Source organism: Drosophila suzukii, chromosome X (assembly GCF_043229965.1).
Source record: "Drosophila suzukii chromosome X, CBGP_Dsuzu_IsoJpt1.0, whole genome shotgun sequence".
In the NCBI taxonomy this organism is placed as follows: domain Eukaryota; kingdom Metazoa; phylum Arthropoda; class Insecta; order Diptera; family Drosophilidae; genus Drosophila; species Drosophila suzukii.
The window spans coordinates 26,659,808-26,683,745 of NC_092084.1; positions in this window are offsets into that span (position 1 = coordinate 26,659,808).

Here is a 23,938-nt window from a genome sequence, read left to right on the forward strand (position 1 = left end):
TCCTGCGCGGCCGCCGTGTATTCGAGTGAGATCTGTGGAGGTCATCCCCTATTATATTTCGAGCCGGACAAGCTGCTCGAAAAACTAGGTCGAGGAGCGGAAAAGAGGCCCAGTTCAGGGCCCCGCCAACAGCATTGCCTTTGGGGGGATGGAAGAAGACCCGACACACGTAACCATTTTCGTTTGCTAAGTTACAAATCAAAAGCTTTTGCTTGGGGATCGTCGTTTCGTTTGAGCGAGAGCCAAGGGCAGTTGTTCGATCGCGCTGCAAGACGTTTGGTCCGTCGCGGAACCGCGGCGGATATTTTCTTCGTAGAGCCATGAATTTGGCGTAAAAATGCCGGAAAATTGAGATAAAATTCAAAAGGGGAAAGCGGAAAAGTTAAGCTATCCATCAGTTTTGTGACCCCGCCCGATTGAAACATTGTTGGGGAGTTTGCGACCGGTTGCATTCGGGCCTAACCTCCAGAAAGAAAGAAAAATTGTTAAGGACATGCAAGAGAAAAAAATTTGTTATTTAACACGTTAGTTTAAGTGAAATGTTTAAGATAAAAAGGTTCGTTTATTGATTGTTGGCGAAGCGGAGCTTTCCGGTCGTGGAATCTTAAATAGTGTTGAGTTTTGGTGCACATTTCTTTACTATTATTTATACATTTTCCCGCAGCTAGTCGCAAACGTCTCGGCGAAAGCGCTTTCATCGATGGATGTTTCTGCAAGCGGTGAGTGCCTTAATTTTTACATTTGAAAGATCAGGAAAAAACTCAAGCCGGTGTAAAGAAAAGAGGGGAAAAAAAGCTAAGTCACACCGCACCCAATTGGCCTGCAATCAGAAAATCGTGATGTCAAGTTCTTTCCTTGCGATTTTTTATTGAGAGTTTTATTTTTGATTTTTTTTTCTTACCCTTTGCATTATTAGTCAAATAAAGTCGTAAATTAAATTTAAATTGAATTTCCGCCACATAATCATAATTTCATTTTAAAAAAAAATAAATATATATATGTTGTAATATTGCATATATGTAAATATATTTAAGTTGTTAATAATTTTTACCCACAAGTTCAAAACGTAAAAGCACAACTCGAAGTGTTAAGCGCGATAACAAGGACCGATCTGGATCTACTTATTTTTATTAGAACACAGTATTGAAGCATTTGACGAACTGATCCTGAGCAATTTGTGTGGTGTCATTTATACAGTCTAGAATGTTCACTTAGCAGGTTGACATCTACAGGGAGTGCACACAGGCATATGGGTAGAATGAAAACGCGGCTTCTGTTGCAATTAGCATATAAATGGCCCCCGCCCCCTCCTTAGCATATGTGGATTCTGGCACAATTAGCTTAAGTTAAAAATTTAACTGATTTTAATGGGCTTTGAAGTCATAACAATGCTGTGAGGGGCCGTCCATAAGCCACGTGGACAAATTTTAAGCACTTTTTGAACCCCCCTCCCCCCTCGTGGACAATCGTGGATTTTTAACTAACCCGTCCCCCCCCCCCATTTTGTCCACGTGGACTTTTTCATTAAAATTTTTTTTTTCTTATTAAAAATGATATCTATAGAGATTTTTAAAAATGGTAAATAAATATAAGTTTAATAGTAAATTTAAAAGTGGAATAAGTAACATAAAGGTTAAAATTAAATTTTTACTATGTCCACGTGGACATTTACCTCGACCCCCCTCCTCCCCTCGTAGAGAATCGTGGACTTTTGACGAAATACCCCCTCCCCCCAAAACTGTCCACGTGGTTTATGGACGGCCCCTGATCATGTATATATCATGTATATACATGTATACTTAATTGCCCCCATTGCGCCCAAATCCCCTTGTGACAATATTGATCATGTATCCTCCCCCTCATTATGAGCAATTAATAGTCACGTCAGAGAAAGGTCGCACACCCAAAGTTACCAAAGATGGTTATCTTAGAGGAACATGTCCGATCATGTTGGGGAATAATGATTCCTATGATTGTAAAACTAATTTAGAAATCAAAAGAACCCCAATAAAATAAATCTCACAACTTAGTGATTCTCAGATGTGGAACATTTACGTTTAACGAACGTTTAACTGGTAAATTGTCTAAGATTCTCTCCTTTCCACAAATGGGTCATAAATAAGTGATAAGAGGGATTCAAGCAAGAGCTACCCGAACATGCGCACCTGTCCATTACCTGACCGCAACAAAAGGGACACATGCACAAGCCTGAAGGCGCACGCTCATTGATAAGATCATGGGCCTCACGCCAACGACCTCACGGCTGACTGCTAGCTATAATACGTTACGTTGAAATCACGACCGCGCAACAACTCGCAAGTAGCCGACATACTTCAGTCAAAAAGTATGAAGTTTATTTTGTAGTATAATTATACATTTATTAATTTCTTTTGGTATTGCGAACATGTTTTGTTATATTATTTAATGTTTGATTCTTTTTTCTAGACTATAGTATATATTCATAATATTGAGAGCTTTCTTTTTGTAATCCGAAATTCGATGGCATACACAAGTATCGACTCCCTTGGTGGCTGCATCATTGCTCCACACGCAGGTGTCTATAAAATTTCCACGAATAGATGTTTTCATATTATTTCCATCACATTCAAAGAGTTCTGATTGTATGAACTGAAGACGTATATAGTGTGCATTGAACAGAATTCCGTAAAATTTGTTCAGAAAATTATTTATTTTTAGTGAATGCATGATGTCCATCTAAGTCAACAGTCTCGTCTTACACTTTTAAATATGTTTACACAATTTATAAAGAAATTTTATAAAGGTTTTCATCTTCTTCTTTTACCCCAATATGTGCATTCTCGAAATTCAACAAACGAAAATCTTTGATTTTTCCCAAAGTCGAAATGATTTTTACCAAACTGTCCCCTATTGGCGACCTGAGTATGATTGTGTGTATAAATTGACAAGATTTTTCCTTTCCCACCTGCAGCAAAGTATGAGCGACGTCTTTTAACCAACCCTCTCCTTAATTCTATGGTCCTGTGTCTCCTCTATTGATTTGATGGTGTCCCATTGGTTACACTTGTATGAAATATTTTTCAAAATCAATACTTCTCATCTCTTTTAACCAATGAATAGTCGATGTAACCTACTCAAAATTGTTTTAAATGGGCGTTGATTTCTGCCTTGTTAACAATTGTTAACAGGCCGCAAAGATGTTCCGCATATAATATTGATATATCGCTGGAGATAAGTCGTATAAGTGATGAAATAAAATTAGTTTTCACAGGATTGACTTTCCCCCTTGAAATAAAATGTATAAACATTTTTTTAAAAATGAATACTCATATATGAGTTTTCTGTTTTCTGATATAACGAAGAGACGAGGGAAATAATTAAACCACTTTTTCAATCGAAAGTGGAAAAACCTCTTCATTTCAATATGATGTTTTTGGAAGACGGTGGAAATGGACATTACATGTACATTAAAAATATTTCAAGGTAAATTCTTTTATTCATTTTTATCTCTTTTAAACAATTAAATAATTTGTATATATTTCTGTTTCAAAGACTAATGACTGATCAAAGAGGAAATCAGAGGGCGAAATTTTTCTGCAATGTGTGTTTGAATTTTTTCCGGAACCCAGAAAGCTGCATTGAAAAACAAGACGCTATGCAGTAGGAAGGTTTCAAAGATGCCGCACCCCCAGAATAATACACTGGAATTTACCCAAGTTCAACATCAGCTTCAAGTTCCATTTGTTGTCTACGCGGATTTTGAATGCATTCTGAAACCAAAAAATCTTTAAGTGAGCCCCAAATTATTTAATATTAATGAACATATTCCAATATCATATGCGTATTATATAAAGTGTGCTTTTGATTCTAAACTAGATAAGTTTGTTTTAGAAACGGGAAAAAATTCAGGAATAAGTTTTGTAAATTCTTTGATAAAAAAATTAACTAAATTGAGTAATGGATACTTACATAAAATAGTTCCTGTGAGAATGACTTTGGGTTACCAGCAAATATTTGATAATTCATTGAATGATTCTATTTGTCAGAAAGTTTTAGGTTGTGATAGGGTTAGAGATCATTGTCATTTCACAGGTCGCTTTAGAGGTCCAGCCCACTCCAAATGTAACTTAGATTATAAAGATAACAAATTCATACCAGTATTTTTTCATAATTTTTCGAAATACTACTGTCATTAAATAAATATTCAAGTGTTGGAAAAGATTCCCGGTGAAATTTCCGTAATACCAATAAATACCGGTCTCAAAAAAAACGAAATTTTTAAGTGGTAATAGTTTTGAAATTCGCTTTCTCGATAAAGAAAAAAAATAAAGAATAAATAAAAGAAAAATTATGAAATTGAAATCCTGCTTTATGTATTGGAAAAGCTAACAGATATTTCCTTTTTTAAGGCGTATAGGTGTATTCCTGGGTACAGCTTACAGTGGTATTCTAAGTTAATCCTTACAGAATCAATTTACTTGATGCATTTAGGTGCAACGCCTTTGCAGAACAGTTCTCAGCCCTTCGACTTGTGTGACCCGAAAGACTTGGAAGAAACGATGCAACTCCTGGATGAATCGTGTGCCATGAATTTGCCCAGAAGGAAATAAAAATCAATCAAAAATCAAGTAATCGGAAGAGGCAATGAAGCCATCCAGCAGTGCCATAAGGTTGTGATCTAAACATTATATTTAAGGAGAATGACTGCAGACAGTCATGCCACGGTACACAAGACTGTCCGAAATTACCCATCGGAACATGCGGCTGTGCTTGCAAGGACAAATGCTAGACATTAATTAAGTTATAGCTTGATCAATAGAAATTAAAAAAAACTAACTTTTGCACGTAACGTAGAGTAATAATTTATTAGAATTGAAATAAAAATCAGTGATTTAAATAAAAAAAGCATTAATTGAATTTCATTTTGGATTCGCTGCCGTTGTTGTGGGCGTGCCGTAAATTTAACCCCTTCAATTGAGAACATGCCACGGGAAAGATCCGATTCCGATTGCGCAGATCGAAGCAGGTCGAAAGAAGTGGCCATTCACCAATGAAAATACCTTTGCCTTGCCTATGGAAAAATTCCTAAAATACCGAATTGTGGGATTATAGAGTGAAGCCAGATTTTCACTTTTTCGGTATTTAGTATACAGTTGTCCGATTTCCATTACTCGATAGTTTTGGTATTTTTAGCATGAACAAGTACTAATACTAAAGGGGCTATACCACGGCATTGTTAGGCTCATTCATTAGAGCCTTAGAAAGAGACAAATATATATGACATTTACTGGGATTTTCTTGGTTAAGAAGGCATGGTCAGTTTTGAATTTGAACGTTAACTTCAAACATTATAACTTAAAAAGCTTAAACTGGTTTTTTTAAACGTTCGAAGCTTTTAAAATGAACTTCTATATGGGAAAAAAATTGTAGGCAATTTATAGTGTATTTTTAAAATATTTTGGTGCTGAACAAATCTTATAGTAGTAGTCATTTATTTATGAACAATTCGAGTTTTATTACTGAATGCTTTCATATAGTTTTGTCTTTATTTATTTTTGGTCGCAACGGACTAATGAAGGCTCTAAAATATTACTTTTGTTGTTTTTATTTCTTTCCAGCACTAAATTGGCCGCAAGGAGCTGAAAAAATCAAAAGGCGTAAAATAAGTTTTTATTCTGGATTCCATTTGTACTGCAGCTAGTGCTAGAGATGTTTTCAAAACTACAGCCATGAAGCAAGCCCAAGTGATTGATGGCAAATTCTGTTAGTGTTGGATCATGGATCATAAAAATGCCACTATTATTTTTTTCGAAGCCACATATTTTTAAACGATTTTTATACCCTTGCAGAGGGTATATTGATTTCAGTCAGAAGTTTGCAACGCAGTGAAGGAGACGTTTCCGACCCCATAAAGTATATATATTCTTGATCAGCATGACTAGACGAGTCGATCTAGCCATGTCCGTCTGTCCGTCTGTCCGTCCGTTTCTACGCAAACTAGTCTCTCAGTTTTAAAGCTATCGGGCTGAAACTTTCCCAAAAGTCTTATTACTTTTGCTGGTAGTATATAAGTCGGAACCAGCCGGATCGGACAACTATATCTTATAGCTCCCATAGGAATAATCGGACAAAAAAATTTAAAAAAATTATATCTTTGGTGTTTTTTAGCATATAACCTCCTCAGCTTGGAAATAACACTTTTTAATTAGTTTTGAGTTTTGAATTAAATTTTATCGAAATCGGACGACTATATCATATAGCTGCCATAGGAACGATCGGAAAATTGGTAGGAAAATAATATGAAACAAATTATAGCTTCGGTGTTTTTTGACATATTATCTTATACTATTGGGAATATCATTTTTTGTGTTTTTAAATTTAATAATTATAGCTGCAAGGGTATATAAGCTTCGGCTTGCCGAAGCTAACTTTTTTTCTTTTTTAAAGTTCAAAATGTGACATTTCTGGCTTTTCGAATTTAATCTTTTATTTCGACTCTTATCCACCCAATCAGGCCAGTTTCTGTTTCATTTTAAAGTCAATAGATCAGGGCTAAACTTTGCCATAGATCAATATGATTGGATAAATAATGTCAGCCACGAATGCGAAAAATTCGTTGAAAAATAGTGCATTTTTACTTGAAGCTTACGTCCTAGCGAATAAATCAAATCGTATATGCCCAAAATTCATGGCAAATTTATTTTTTACTGAACTTTGAAAGTTTTGTTTTTTCAACTGTCCTTGGCCGATAGACTCCAAATTTAGTTGTGTCAAAAATAGCTAAATCAGATATTAAAAAGGTAAATAGATTTAAAAGTAGTACACAAATGAATTTAAATATTTATAAATTCCTTACAAGTTATAAAATTGCTTGCGTAATGACATATATAATTAATATTTTTAATAAGTAATATCCGTTTCTCTACTGAACTTTAAAAGTACACTTTAAATCAAATTTTTGGATTATTTTGGCAATATACCGCTTGTTTTATTCGATTGGATGAAAACTTCAAGTTAGAAGCCATTATGATTTTTCAACGGATTTTTTTCGAGTTTTTAGGATCAAACAAAAACACGATCAATCTTGAATTCTACGGCTTTTATGAAAGTACATGAATTCTATGATTGATTGTTCAAACATGAACACGATTTGTATTTTACAATAAGGTCATAAATTGTAACCCGAACATGGGTGGACCTGAAAAGGGCCCGATGTCCTAGGTACACATGCGATAGCAGATGTGCACTTGAAAAACCCAAAGATAAGCAGGTATGTCTGCGTGGGTCATAAGATAAGAGTAAAATAAGTAAGTAAACCAAAAAACCTTTGTTATGCTTAAAATATAGCCAAAGGTTGTGTTTTTTAAATACCCATTAAAAATAAAAAGTGCGGTAAGGCGTACTTGAGGCCTAAAACATCAGCGATACGGTCATCGGTATATAGTGCTAATCGAAAAATTAAACATTTTGGTGCGGTAAAATAAAAATATAAATTAAATAAAACGGAGCTACGTCGGCAAATACAGTAGCAACAACTACAACAGCAACTTCAACTTCAACTACAGCGTCAACTACAACTTCAACCTTAACTACAACTACAACTACGACTACAGCAACAGCATCGCCTAAAGCAGCGGCAGCAACGGTAGCGGCGACAACATCAGGACGACAGATAAGATATACTTAAGATACATTTTTATATACACTCCTGCCCATATTTATACGACACCTCGACAATTTTAGTTTCGACCCTCGTAGGAGAATGGGAAAGCAAAAGAAAGCCAAAATGAGTATGCAGAACGAAAGCTGTATTAATTCTGCTTTAATTCTTGTCTTCTTATCCTGGTTGCATCTTGCGTTTTCAAGTAGCGGTAACAAAAGCTCAAAAACTCCATTTTTGCTATGCCTGCAATTGTAACAAAGTTATACGACACTTTTCAATTTTGTTTGATTTAAGTAATGTTTTAATGTTTAAACTGTTATTTAATAATTAATTTGGCCACCATGAGCCTTTCCTACCTCAAAAAGCCTTTTAGGCATTGAATTTATCAAATTTTTTAATAAATTTATATCTAAAAGAGCCCATTGAGCCAAAATTTTTTCCTTAAGGCTTTCGACGCTCTCAAACTGGGTGTTATTGGCGTACACTCGCCTGGCTAAGAGTCCCCATATGTTTTCAATGGGGTTTAGATCCGGAGAGCACGCTGGCCATTCCAAAACATTTACATTGTAAACATTTAGGAAGCCCAGCGTCTCTATGCTCCTGTGAATTGATGCGTTATCCTGCATGAAAACAAGGTTTCTGTCCATATTTGTTTCCAAATATGGCAGAAGACGCTCTTCCAATACTCTCTTATAATCTCCACTATTCATCCTGCAGCTTGTGAAGCAGAGATCAAGCGTTCCCGACGCATTAAAGGCTCCCCAAACCATTGCGGATCCGCCTCCAAAATTTCGTTTGGAAAAAATAAGTGGATCCTTTCTTAAATCTCTCCAATAGTGCCGAAAACCATCTGGGCCGTCAAGATTAAATTTTTTCTCATCAGAAAAAATTATCTAAATGAGAAATTGTAGCGCTGGTAGCCAAGTGGGAACAGATCGGAGCTGGCGCCATCTGTGGGTGGGTTGCCGAACTAGGAATAGGGGTAAGAGAAAGCGTATAAGGTCAACAGGGCGAAATGTCAGTTGTTTTCTGCTGAGAGCGGTTTTCTTTTCGGCTGTTAAGGGGTTTGCCGCCATTGGCAAGCGGCATTAGCGTTCTTTTCCATTTCAACCTTCCACCGATTAAGTCGTGAAAACCATCGCAAAAATTTAAGTGGTTTAATTTCGCGAAGACTTTAAAAAGGAGAAGGGACCGAATTTAGTCATTCCCGCCGAGTCCTATGATTTGGGTGAGTTAAAAATAAATAAACAAGATCTAAAGGGTCCGATCAGCAGCACTCTATGTGATTTATAGGGGCTCGGCGATTGTAAGACTAAAAAAATAACCAAAAGAAGAAAATTTACGATATTCGACCGGCGGGAACACCTTGGATCTCATCCAGCTGAGTGCACTAGAAGTTCTCATTGGAGTGCGATTTGGAGAGGGCCACCAGTATTTACGCGACTTACGATCGGCGCGGAGCACGTTAAAATCGCTGGACGACGGAAGGGTGTAATCTTTCTTTTTGCCCTGTGGCGACTCTGTTTTAAGCTGGGGAAAACCAGTCAGAAAACCCCATTAAATTGTGCCCGTAAGGGATTCTAAAACCCATCGTGGAAAAGCCATCGGAAAAAAAAGATAGACCGATTTAACCTCACATATTTGTGTGAAGCAAAAAGAGAAGTGGAAAAAAAGAAATTAGAGAGCGAAAAGAAGAGAGGCGGAATAGAGCCGAGCTCAATTTTTCATTTTTTTGTTAATTATAAGTAATATTTTTTTGTTATATGTTCTTTTAAGGTGTATTATGTGAATTGGTAAATTGTTTGAGCTTCTCGGCAAGCTGCCAAAACTCCGGTGTTGATTTCCCATTATCAAAAAGGAAAAGAAAGATTGCATGGCAACTTACCCCATCTAAAAGAGAAGGAGATTTTATAAAAAAAAAAGAAAATGAAAAAGTGAAAAAGCCCCTGTGTCCCCAAAGACTTTATTCTTTTCGCAGCATTTTCAGCCGCCTTCGGAAAAAGCGCTTTCTTCGAGGATGCCGCTGGAAAATTGGTGAGCTTTTATTTATATAAAAACGTATTTGAGTGACATATATTTTGTGGCGATTTCAAATTCATTTTAATTTTTTTAAATTTGGCAAATCATATTTTTTCGTACATGTAATGCCATTTATGTAATGGTAAAAAAATATAAAAAAGATAATCGAGAATTTGAGTGAGAACCAATACCGTAGATTTGGAGCAGCAGAAACCCACTCAACGCGCCAATGTCGGCGGCTGCGCCCAAAGTTTTGATTTGGCATGCAAATGAGAACGGTTACATGATAACGTAAAGCAAAGTAATTACGAAACTAAAGTAAAGCATATCAGCAGCCCGATCCTATTCGAAATATTTGTAAGCCACATTTATCGCATCTATCCCATATTTAAAAGAAATTATTTATGCACAATCAGGCGCTTGGAAAACGGTGTTAAGAATTACGAGTAATTTGTCATCGGCCACGACCTACGATATGCAAAAACATTTTTTATATTTTCCCTTTCTTTTATGGTTGAGTACTTTAACTTTTACATTCGGCCGCATAGGATTTATTGGCTTGCAGTTATTATTAACAGTTTGCCTAGCCACGGCTGATGTCGAAAACAGGGTATTCAATTCCGTCGTATATTGACATAAATCAGTACTCGGTCAAACGCTTTGGATGCACTTAGAAAATTCTTTAAAAAGAAATTAAGTGCCCACGTGCTAAGACTAGCTGATAAGATCAGTGTATAAGGGCATAGGGCGAAATCGTTTGGAACGCAGTCCGAGCGGACCGCTCACTGACCACGATTTGCATTGAGGTTTTGTTGTTGTTGCTCATTTGTAGATAAGCGCAGCCCATACGCATGCCCAGTTATATTTTTTTTCCAGACACCTGCCTGGTCTTAAATTTGGTTTTCGCAGGGGAATTAGTCACGCTAGAGGCAAACGATTTTTGCTTGAGAAATTTAATTTTTGGTTTTCGCTAAAACACCATTTTTGTTCTCAGTGTTTTTGTTCGGTTCTTATACATACATTAATGTACATGCACTTGTAATAAAGCTGAGCGATAAGCAAGGAAACAGCTGGTTTTACGTTTGAGGGCATTGAACTCTTGAGATAAGAATCCGAGTCAAAGGAAAACAAGAGAGCATTGTGTTTGGATTGACATTTGATTTGCATAGAATAAATCCTAGTTTTAAACATATTTATTTAGGAATTTTCATCTCTTATAAGGACCGTTTTGTGTAGAGCTCATTATTGTTTATTTTAATTATTATTTAGTCGTTCAGATTGAGGTTAAAAGATGTCTGAGGAGGAAAACAGTAATGTGGCGCCACCACCAGAATGCGTTCTGTGTGGGAAAGCGTTAACAGCTTCAACAATTTTTAGAACCAAATGCGCGCACGAATTTCACAAATCGTGTATAGCAATTTATGCCAAAAAGAAACCTACTTGTCCAACCTGTAGTACAGTCTGTTTTGAGAAGCCGGCTACGCCCAATACCAGGTCGCAGGGTAAAACAAATTTGGATAGTCCAGGAACTACAGCTGGCTTGAGTCAGTCGGCTCGCCAACCGTCGGATTCAAATGCAGGGCAAACCGAATCCTTAACAAATGCCATATCAGAGGCCGTTCGAGGAATGCAAAGCGAGTTAATGGCCCAGTTATCAAGGGAAATGGGACAGCTAATTCGGTCAACTATAGCAGCTCAATTACAACCGATTAGTGAACAGCTATCTCAACGCGGTGGTCCTTCTGCCAGTGGCCAACCATCGCCTGGTGGATTTCCGGAAATAAACTTAGACACTGATCTTGGTTTTGCTGGCAGCCACGGTCCTGTACCAGGATCGCAGCGAAGCTTTGCCTCTGACTTAGCGCAAAGGTCAGATAAGGTTGCGCACATCTTGAATGGTTGGAAGATTCGATTTAGCGGAAATGAAGATGGTCTCAGCGTTGATAATTTTATATACAGGGTTGAAGCTCTCACTCGTCAGACACTTGAAGGGAATTTTACCATTCTATGCAGTAATGCAAGCATGCTTTTTGAAGGCAAAGCCAGAGATTTTTATTGGCGGTTCCATAAAACATCTCCAGTACTGAGATGGGATCTGCTTTGTCAATCTTTTAGGAAGCAATTTAGAGATACCCGTACTGATGTTGACATTAGGGAAGCTATTCGGGATCGCAAGCAAAAAGAGAAGGAGAACTTCGACAGCTTTCACGACGCAATTATGCAGATGATGGATGGATTGGAGGTGCCTTTGGAGGAGTTCACAGTAGTCCATATTCTGAAGAGAAATTTGAGACCAGAAATAAGGCACGAATTGCTAAATGTAACCATTCATTCTGTGGATCGTTTGAGGGAAATTTGCCGTCGGCGTGAGAGTTTCCTAGACGAGGTTAGGAAAAATCAAGGTTACCAAAAGGTAGTTCCTTTTCGGAGACAGGTGGCTGAGCTGGTAGAAGAAGAGGATCTCGAGGGGCGTGTAATGTTTTCAGATGATGATGAATTCGAAGTTGGCGCCCTGGCTTTAATTTGCTGGAACTGTCATAAAGAGGGTCATCGCCACCAAGATTGCCGAGAAAAGAAACGTATTTTCTGTTGGGACTGTGGGGCCAAAAATATCTTAAAAACTCACTGTGCTCGTTGTCAAAAAAACATAAAACAGGGCACACAGTATCGTCAGCAACTGGGTGCTCAGAAAAACAAAGCCACGAACACAGAGCTGAGCCAGTAGAACCGTTATCGTCAATTTTCAAAGAAAGCAACATTAATATTTCAGGCGAGGAAGGAATTCAGCCGAGTTTTTGGCCTCAACTTGCTAAGCAGCAATTCCTGGATAATATTTCTAAGGTTCCATGCAGATCCAAATCAAGACACACAAATCGTATGCGATCTTATTGGAAATCGGTTAAAACAATAAATACTATTCGGTTTAAAGGAAACGATAAGCGACCATATGCAGAGGTTAAACTTTTAGATAGGATAATCATAGGACTTTTGGATACAGGGGCAGCCATCAGTGTGGTAGGAGGAAATTTGGCAAAGCAAATAATTCAAAGCAAACATCCATTTAAACCAGTTGCTACAGCAGCTTGTACAGCTGATGGTAAAAGACAAGAAGTCGTTGGACGTTTTCGTACTCCAGTCCAATACAAGGGGGTCGTCAAAGATTTGGATCTCAACATAATACCATCGTTGAGCCAAGACCTATATTTAAGGATTGACTTTTGGTCCAAGTTTGGTCTGTTACCTTCTGCAATGCAAATTAGCGAAATTGCGTCAGATTCACACGAGCTATCGGACGAGCAGAATTCGGTTTTGGAAAAAGTAGTTGCTAAGTTTCCCTCATTTGCTGTGTCAGGACTAGGAAAAACAACGCTAATCTCTCATTCAATAGACACAGGAGATGCTAAGCCGGTAAAACAGCGGCATTTCCCGGTATCCCCAGCCATTGAGAAATTGTTGTATGCTGAGATAGAGCGAATGCTTAAACTCGGAGTCATCGAAGAATCGGATAGTCCTTGGTCGTCTCCCGTGGTGTTAGTGCAGAAGCCTGGCAAAGTAAGACTCTGTCTCGATAGCAGAAAAGTTAACATAGCTACGAAAAGAGATGCATATCCACTTCCGCAGATTGACGGTATATTAGGTAGACTTCCCAAAGCAATCTACATTTCAAGCTTAGATTTAAAAGACGCTTATTGGCAGATTCCTTTGGAGCCAAGTTCTCGCGAAAAGACTGCTTTTACCATTCCGGGGAAGACACTTTACCAGTACAAAGTAATGCCCTTCGGTTTGACTAATGCTTCCCAAACAATGACCCGGCTCATGGATAAAGTGATTCCAGCCTCATTGAGAAATGAAGTATTCGTGTACCTGGATGACCTATTGGTGGTATCGGATACATTCGAAGGCCATATGATGGTTTTAAGTTTGGTTGCGGATCAAATACGTGCTGCGGGCTTAACGCTTAATGTTGGCAAAAGCAAGTTTTGCATGAAATCAGTAAAGTACTTGGGTCATATTGTTGGAGAAGGTGTCATTCGCACGGCCCCCGAAAAGATTTCGGCTATGAAGGACTTTCCTTTGCCAAAATCCTTAAAAGCACTTCGAAGTTTTCTTGGCATGGTGGGGTGGTACAGAAAATTTATCAACAATTTCGCTTCGGTTGCGGCTCCACTCACAGATCTTCTAAAGCCAAAGAAAAAGTTTGTGATGACCCCTGAAGGCAAAGAATCTTTGAAGCGCTAAAAGATATGCTTTGCTCGGCGCCCGTGCTTCGAAGCCCTGATTTCTCTAGACCTTTCTTTGTTCAGTGTGATGCAAGTAAATCGGGTGTCGGTGGTGTTCTTGTTCAGAAAACAGACGAAGGCGATGAGTTTCCTATCGCATTCGTTTCTAAGAAGCTGAATAAGGCCCAAAGAAATTACTCGGTGACAGAACAAGAATGTTTGGCAGCCATTGTTTGCATAAAAAGGTTTCGGGCCTATATAGAAGGCCATGAATTCACCGTGATCACGGATCATGCGTCCCTGAAATGGCTCATGTCCCAAACAGATCTGCATAGTCGTCTAGCGCGGTGGTCACTAAAGCTACAAGGTTTTAATTTTAAAATTGAGCATCGAAGTGGTAGGCTCAACGTTGTTCCCGATGCTTTATCGCGTGTAAATGAGGAGGAACTAGCAGCAATAGATGCTAGCCACGGTTTGATGGTCGATTTGAAGTCTTCAGCGTTTAAGTCTGGCGAATATATAGAACTACAGGAAAAAATTAGTGCAAACAGTGAACAATTTCCAGATTTGAGGATTGCTGATGGCTTATTATATCGTAGAACTGATCATGTAACGGGAGATTTGTTGCACGATACTTTTGCATGGAAGTTGTGGATTCCAAGCGAATTGGTGCCTGAGGTTTTAAAAAGGGCTCACGATGACCCGCTTGCTTCTCATGGTGGAGTACACAAGACCTTAGAGCGAATTCGCAGGTATTATTTTTGGCCAGGATTGGTGACAGACGTTAAGGAATACATAGGTAATTGTGACATCAGCAGAAGGACAAAAGCACCAAATAGAGTGCAACGGCCGCCGATGGGAATTGCTCCCGAATCGCAGAGATTTTTCCAGCGTCTCTACATTGATTTTCTCGGCCCATATCCACGATCGCGTTCAGGAAATGTGGGGATATTTATAGTTTTAGACCACTATTCAAAGTTCGTCTTTTTAAAAGCCGTAAAGAAAATGACTGCTGATGTGGTTGTTAAGTACTTACAGCAAGAATTGTTTCACACCTTTGGTATGCCCGAGACGATCGTATCGGATAATGGCTCCCAGTTTAAGTCCGAGCCATTCCAAAAGCTGCTGAACCAACATAAAATTTCCCATAGCTTGACCGCTGTGTATGCTCCGCAGGCAAATGCATCAGAGCGAGTGAACAGGTCAGTAATAGCTGCAATACGGTCATATATCCGAGAAGACCAGAAAGATTGGGACGAATATCTGAGTAGTATATGCTGTGCGTTGCGTTCATCCATACATTCGGGAATTGGGGCATCACCCTATTACATGGTTTTTGGCCAGCATTTTGTTTCGTCGGGCTCGACATATAAGCTGTTGAGGGCTCTCGGTGCCTCCCGGCTGCAAGGTGCACACCTTGCCCACTAGGCTACGACTGCTTTCGTGGAACCTACTCTAAGTGGGTTTGTCTACTGGAAGTCGGTAAAGCAGTACAAAGCAGTGCACAGCTTCCAATATGCCTACAATGTCGGACTCCGAATCCGAACTCGACATCCATGCAAAGGTGGTTAAGGCGCAACAGACTATGACTAATGCTCTTAATTCCTCGTTACAAAAATTTAGCAGCATTTATAAAGCCAGTTCTATCAACGCCCAGCCTTTACCATCTAATGACATTGAACCCGAGCTAGAAGCCATAGCCGGCGACGATGAAGACTGGTGGACCCCAAGGAACAACAAACGCCGTCCAGAGTCCAGGTCTCCCAATTCTGCTAATAAAGTGCAGAGAAATTCCGCTAGTCCCAAAACCACTGAGTCCGCTAACCGATTTGCTGAGCTTTCGGACATGGACACAACCGAAGAATATCTTCAAGCTTACCAAACAGTCAGCCAGTTGGTTAACAACCCTGATCAGGCCAGCACCAGCACAGGCTTAAGCCACGGCAGCTCCGGTAACAACAACAACGTCGAACGCAACAGAAGTCAATCCAACAACAACAGTATCGAAAATGCTCCTAACAAACACCCACCCAATCACAAGCCACCGCCGATTGTAATCAATAACTGCGAGAATCTGAACGGGCTTATTCGATCCATAGATAAAATCGTACACCCGTCTAAATACTCCGTAAAATGTCATTCCAACAATTCTGTTTCGATCCTTTCTGCAGATTCAGACGCGTATAGAGCAATCAGTAAATACTTGATTGCAAAAAAGATCCCGTTCCACTCCTGGCAGCTTAAAGAGGACAGATCTTATCGCGTGGTTATTCGAGGTGTTCATCACTCCACTCCGGACGATCGCATCAAAGAAAGCCTTACCTTGCTTGGCCATAATGTTCGCTTTATCAATAGACCAAAAAGCCGTTTCGACAAATCAAAGTTCGTCAACCTAGTGTTTGTTGAACTAGAGCCATCTCCAACCAACAAGGAAATCCACGAAGTTAAGACACTATGTCGCCAGCGTGTTCAAGTGGAATTACCGTACAAAAAGGATGATGTCGTACAATGCCATCGTTGCCAGGACTTCCACCATACAAAAAACAACTGCTTTCTGGATCATAACTGTGTGAGATGTGGTCAGAAACATGCCATAGAGGCCTGCGAACGTGATATTCATCCTGTTAAATGTGTTAATTGTGGTGAAAATCACACAGCAAACTACAAGGGCTGTGTTGTCTACCAGCAGACAGTAAGACGCCGAAAAAATCTTTCATCCCAGGGTAACGCTCTTCCCCAAAAAACCTCTACCAAAAGGACTACTGTTCGGTCGGATGTCGTGGGAGCTCTGTCTTACGCAAATGTCACCAATGGTCATTCTCGTCACCAAAACCAACAGGGTGGCCGATCCCAGTTGCAGCAGCCTGCGAACCTGCACCAGAACCAATTCCCTCCACTGGGAACCAGCAATAGGAGACCTAATCAGCAACATAAACCAAATGACCTCCCTCGGTTACGGACACAAACCATACAGACGACAGACCAACAACAATACCCAGAGACCCGCCATCAGCAGCAGCAGTCCTTCCAGCAACAACATCAACGAAATCACGAGCAATTCCAGAACGATCAGCAATGGAAACGACAAGAACAAATGTATCTACGATCTGAAGAACAACTGTCTGACCTTGTTGCTCGGTTTGACAAAATGCTTCAGATGATGATGTCAATGATGTCCCTTATCACCAACCTTTTACCACAAATAGCGCCAGGATCTGCTCAAGCAGCCGCTGGTCTCCACTCTGCCTTTACAGCCCGACCATGAGTCAAATTGGACTCAAAATCGGTGTGTGGAACGCCGACGGCTTGGCCAACAAGTCACTCGAGATGGAGCTTTTTGTAAAACAACATCATATCGACGTTATGTTGGTCAGCGAAACTCATTTCTGCTCTAGATCATACTACCAGCTAAGGGGATATGACGTACATCTTTCAAACCATCCTGCTGATCGCCATCGCGGAGGATCCGCAATCATCATCAAATCGTGCCTTAAATACTACCAATTTTTATGTATAGAACACCAAACGGCTCAGTGTGTTGCGATTAAAGTCAGGACTGACCAAGGGGAAATCGTCATTGCGTCTATATATTGTCCTCCAAATTCGCCTCTTACAGCTAACCACTACGAAGAGCTTCTTAGTGAGCTTGGGCCAAATTTTATAATTGCAGGGGACTGGAATGCGCATCATCGTCTCTGGGGATCACGTAACTCTACAATTCGGGGCAGAACTCTAGCGGATATTGTACTCGCATCTCATATGCAGGTTCTTGCTACCGGAGGGCCTACACATTACCCGTACAGCCAACGCATGCCGTCAGCCATAGACTTTGCCATTTACAAAGGAATTCGTTCTGATTTTCTAAGCATCTCTGAAATTGTTGAACTAAGTTCGGATCACATCCCACTAATAATACACTACAGAGTTTCCGCCTGTAAGCTTTCCCGCAAGACGTTCGTCCTGCCCCTGAATGCAAATATCCCACAGTTTCAGGAAGCGATTAACGGCTTAGTTAACCTTAACATGCAGCTGAACACTCCTGATGAAATTGACGATGCAACTGAAGTGTTTGTGCGAAATATTCACATCGCTGCCGAATCATCAACCTGCGGCCAAAGACCAAACAGCCCATCTGATCCACCTCATGCCCTTTTAAAACCTGAGGTCCTGGATTTGGTGAGGCTTAAAAGGACGTTGCGCCGCAGATTTATGCGTTCTCGAGACCCTGCTGACAAAAGAGAATACCGTCGTGCTGAGGACGATCTTAAGAAACTTTTGCTGAGAACGAAAAGTGAATACTTTGCTGATATGCTCCGCAATGCTGATCCCACAAAGCCGTATGGTTTCAATCTCTGGAGGGCAACAAGGAATATTAAGCGACAGCCCCCTCGCCGAATTCCAATAAAGCGTGCCGACAACGACAGCGAAATTTCGATGGCCTTTGCTGAGGAATTGGAAGGGCGCTTTCAGCCATTCAATCTTGCTAAGCATGAAGACGTGGATAATACCCTAGCATTCCTAAATGCCCCCTCCTCGGCGATTGAACCTATCCCACATGTGAGTCCGGAAGAGGTTTGCCTTCAAATTCGCAAGCTGCAACGCAGTAAGGCTCCCGGTTTCGACGGGATCGACAGCAGAATTGCCAAGGCGTTACCTAGGAAGGGTATACTTTTTCTAGTTCTTCTTTTCAACTCCATGCTACGAATCCACCATTTTCCCACACAGTGGAAGTGTGCTGTGATATCGATGATACCCAAGCCAGGAAAACCGGAAAACCTTGTTGCATCCTACCGACCTATAAGTCTACTGCCCACCTTCTCTAAAATATTCGAAAGAATATTCCTTAGTAGAATGATGGCAGTAAGAAGTGTGCAGGACGCCATTCCAGACCACCAGTTCGGATTTAGAAGTCGACATGGAACCCCAGAGCAAGCGCATCGGGTAACGCAGCACATCCTTGGAGCGTTTGAGAACAAGCAGTACAGCTCAGCAGTCTTTCTTGACGTCAAAGAAGCTTTTGACCGCGTTTGGCACGATGGCTTGCTGTATAAGTTGAAAACTCTCCTGCCTACTGCCCAATATCTTCTCCTAAAATCGTATCTCTTAGATCGAAATTTTATGGTAGATGTGAGAGGCGAAAGATCGTCCATCAGATGCATTCGAGCTGGCGTACCTCAGGGTAGCGTTCTTGGTCCGGTACTATACACTCTTTATACCGCTGACCTGCCATACCCTAGGGAACTGGGTACCCTCTTGGCTACATATGCTGATGACACAGCCTTTATTGCCAACTCCACGTGTCGAATTGAAGCAACCCAAATCACACAAAACTTTTTGGATTTGTATGGCGAATGGACGAATCGATGGAACATCTCGATAAACGGAAATAAGTCTCAGCACTGCAACTTCTCTCTTAGAAGTAAAATTCTCCCCAGAGTGAAATTACATGACACACTCATACCGCAATCAGCCCAGGCTCAGTACTTGGGCTTGATTTTGGACCAACGTCTTACGTGGAGGCAGCACATAACCAAAATTACAGCAACATGTCGCTCCAAACTGCGGAAACTAAATTGGATGCTTAAAGGTAAAAGTGAGCTCAGCCTTAGCAACAAGATGCTGCTGTACAGATCGATAGTGGTTCCTTCATTCACGTATTGCATACAAATATGGGGTACCGCTTCAGACTCAAATGTCATGAGGGTCCAAAGAATTCAAAACCGGGCGCTACGTACGATTGCGGATGCGCCTTGGTACGTAAGGAACGATGTCCTGGCTTGCGACCTTCACATCCCCTCGGTGCGAGAGCAGATTAACATGCACTCAAGCCGTTACAACGACCGTCTACAAGCCCACACGAACCACCTAGCAGCATCCCTGGCAAACCGAATCTCAACGAGAAGAAGACTAAAGCGAAGGCACCCCGGTGATCTCTGGACAAGAGGACGTCAGGTCTCTCGAGTCCTAAAGCAATGAAATTGTTCAATTATTGTAAATATTGTTAATCTCCTTTTCTGTTATGTTTCCATGTTAACTTTTCCTCTTCGTAGACAACGTTTTATAGCCATTAAGTTGGCTGATCAACGTTAAATAAATAAATTTGTTATACTAAAAAAAAAAAAAAAAAAAGGGCTCTCGGTATGCTTGAAGACAGAGCAGCTAGATTCACACAGGAGGATTCCCTAGAATTTGTGCGTTCTAAGGCTCGAGAGGTTATGCGGAAACAGAATAAAAGGACGAACGTCAGTACAACTTAAGGTCTCGAGAGGTAGTGTATCAAGAAGGTCAGGAAGTATATCGCAAGAACTTTAAACAGAGCAATTTTACGGGAGGCTATAGTGCGAAATTAGGTCCATTATATCTCAAGGCTAGAATTCAGAGAAAGCTAGGAAATTCATGCTGTGAATGGGAGGATTTGCAAGGTCGGGCCTTGGGACGGTATCATGCTAAGGATTTGAAGCAATAGGAAGGCTAAGCTACCAGCTTTGTTTGGATCTGTTTTGGGATGTCAACCCCCATACCAGATCTTGTGGGGGGGATTTTGTAGCGCTGGTAGCCAAGTGGGAACAGATCGGAGCTGGCGCCATCTGTGGGTGGGTTGCCGAACTAGGAATAGGGGTAAGAGAAAGCGTATAAGGTCAACAGGGCGAAATGTCAGTTGTTTTCTGCTGAGAGCGGTTTTCTTTTCGGCTGTTAAGGGGTTTGCCGCCATTGGCAAGCGGCATTAGCGTTCTTTTCCATTTCAACCTTCCACCGATTAAGTCGTGAAAACCATCGCAAAAATTTAAGTGGTTTAATTTCGCGAAGACTTTAAAAAGGAGAAGGGACCGAATTTAGTCATTCCCGCCGAGTCCTATGATTTGGGTGAGTTAAAAATAAATAAACAAGATCTAAAGGGTCCGATCAGCAGCACTCTATGTGATTTATAGGGGCTCGGCGATTGTAAGACTAAAAAAATAACCAAAAGAAGAAAATTTACGATATTCGACCGGCGGGAACACCTTGGATCTCATCCAGCTGAGTGCACTAGAAGTTCTCATTGGAGTGCGATTTGGAGAGGGCCACCAGTATTTACGCGACTTACGATCGGCGCGGAGCACGTTAAAATCGCTGGACGACGGAAGGGTGTAATCTTTCTTTTTGCCCTGTGGCGACTCTGTTTTAAGCTGGGGAAAACCAGTCAGAAAACCCCATTAAATTGTGCCCGTAAGGGATTCTAAAACCCATCGTGGAAAAGCCATCGGAAAAAAAAGATAGACCCATTTAACCTCACATATTTGTGTGAAGCAAAAAGAGAAGTGGAAAAAAAGAAATTAGAGAGCGAAAAGAAGAGAGGCGGAATAGAGCCGAGCTCAATTTTTCATTTTTTTGTTAATTATAAGTAATATTTTTTTGTTATATGTTCTTTTAAGGTGTATTATGTGAATTGGTAAATTGTTTGAGCTTCTCGGCAAGCTGCCAAAACTCCGGTGTTGATTTCCCATTATCAAAAAGGAAAAGAAAGATTGCATGGCAACTTACCCCATCTAAAAGAGAAGGAGATTTTATAAAAAAAAAAGAAAATGAAAAAGTGAAAAAGCCCCTGTGTCCCCAAAGACTTTATTCTTTTCGCAGCATTTTCAGCCGCCTTCGGAAAAAGCGCTTTCTTCGAGGATGCCGCTGGAAAATTGGTGAGCTTTTATTTTATATAAAAACGTATTTGAGTGACATATATTTTGTGGCGATTTCAAATTCATTTTTAATTTTTTTATTAATGTGGCGTGAGCGTGCTTTTAAAAATCAAAAGAAAACTTTTTTAAATTTGGCAAATCATATTTTTTCGTACATGTAATGCCATTTATGTAATGGTAAAAAAATATAAAAAAGATAATCGAGAATTTGAGTGAGAACCAATACCGTAGATTTGGAGCAGCAGAAACCCACTCAACGCGCCAATGTCGTAAATTGCCTTTACGGCTGCGCCCAAAGTTTTGATTTGGCATGCAAATGAGAACGGTTACATGATAACGTAAAGCAAAGTAATTACGAAACTAAAGTAAAGCATATCAGCAGCCCGATCCTATTCGAAATATTTGTAAGCCACATTTATCGCATCTATCCCATATTTAAAATAAATTATTTATGCTATTTATTATATTTTATGCTATTTATTATATTATGATATTTTATCTTTGTATTATCTCTATATTGTCCACTTGCACTCAATGTTAGTTTTAGTCCGTATTTTGGGCGATGTTCATTTTTCTAGGATTTTAATTTGTTAGCTGATAAATAAAAATGTTTATAACGTGGTAAATTAAGTGTTTGTCCTCGGCGGACATGAGACCCCCGTAGAGCCAAAACCGCTAAGGGGCCGTTCTGAAGAAAGGAAAATGGTTATGGAACGGCCAATGGAAGGGTGGGCTGAATGCCGCCTCTTTAACAGCTGAGGTGGAAAAGCGGTAGACTCGATCGCAGGTGTAGGGGGCCTTGCGCCCAACAATAGACCAAGTATAGTAGTGCTTTCTCTCCCCGGCCTTAGTTTTGGTTTGTCTTTGCACGCAATCCGAGTTTTGCTAATAATCGAAGAGGCAATGATGAGTTAGAGCAAAGATCCACCCCACTAGCCGACGAGCCAAAGCCGATTGACATTTTTGCGTGCGCTCTAACCCGTCCGTAACACCCAGCCTTAGTTTTTTATTTAGCGGATGTTCGTTACAAAATTATGAACAAATCTGTGTAAACAAAATCGAGCTAAAATTGCATACCGAGGCCCAGTTTCTCTGAAGGTTGTTTTCAGCAAATTGAAGTCGCGCTGTTTTATGGCGCGGCTTTAAGGACGGGGCCTTTTCAATATTCCTCTAACAATTACTTCGGATGTTTTCAGCGCCCGCCAAACAGTCATCCTGGACACAGGCTTAGTGCAACCTGCGGCAATGGTGGAGCACGAAGCAAAAGAATTGCTCGCTTCCAAAATTATGCGACGTTTATCGCGGTCATCCAGTTTTGGTTTTCTCCCAGAACTGCGCTTCACACCATATTCTTCCGGATTTCTTAGAAAATTGGTTATAACACAACGCGTTCGCCCAATTTTTCTAGAAATTTCGCTCACATTAAAGCCTGCATCGATGTAGGCTTTAATTCTACCTTTCTCGCCCTCAGACTATAAACGTCCAGCCGGCATTTTATTCAAAATTAATTTAATTGATCTCAGAAATACTATACAAAGTAATTTAAACCACACTTGTCGCTCTAATCAAACAAAATTGAAAAGTGTCGTATAATTTTGTTACAATTGCAGGCATAGCAAAAATTGAGTTTTTGAGCTTTTGTTACCGCTACTTGAAAACGCAAGATGCAACCAGAGATAAGAAGATCAGAATTAAAGTAGAATTAATACAGCTTTCGTTCTGCATACTCATTTTGGCTTTCTTTTGCTTTCCCATTCTCCTACGAGGGTCGAAACTAAAATTGTCGAGGTGTCGTATAAATATGGGCAGGAGTGTATATTTAGTATACTAGTATACATTAAAAATGATGTCCGAGCAATACCTAAGCGTGCTTAAGAGGCAGTCCGAAATTAACGGCAACTGTGTAGAAATTAGAGAAAAAGGTGGACGAAATTTCTCCAACGAAGAATTACGTTTCATGGATGAATTGGAGAAAGAATATCGATCCAACCGTGCATTGTTAATTAAGTTAGGTGTTATAGATCATGAATATTTTACAAAAAAGAGGTATGGCCAAGTATTAGCTATAATAAATCAGCTAAAGATTGATTATGAAGAACTAAGAAAACAAGATAGTGCAAAAAAAGAAGACAGCCTCTTTGCATTAAATCAAAAAATTCTTGAACTTGTGGAATACTTGGATGAAACTTATATAGAAATGCGGGATGAGAAGCGGAAGATCTTACATGTTAGAAAGAACAGGATGCATTTTCTTTGGCAAATTATCTCGGAGTTAAAAACGGAAGTTAGTAGTTGGAGTATTAAGCTAAAATTAACTCTTGGCGAATTGGAGTTTGAAGTGCAAAATATTTCTGCTGAAATAAATGACCAGATCAAAGAAAGAGATA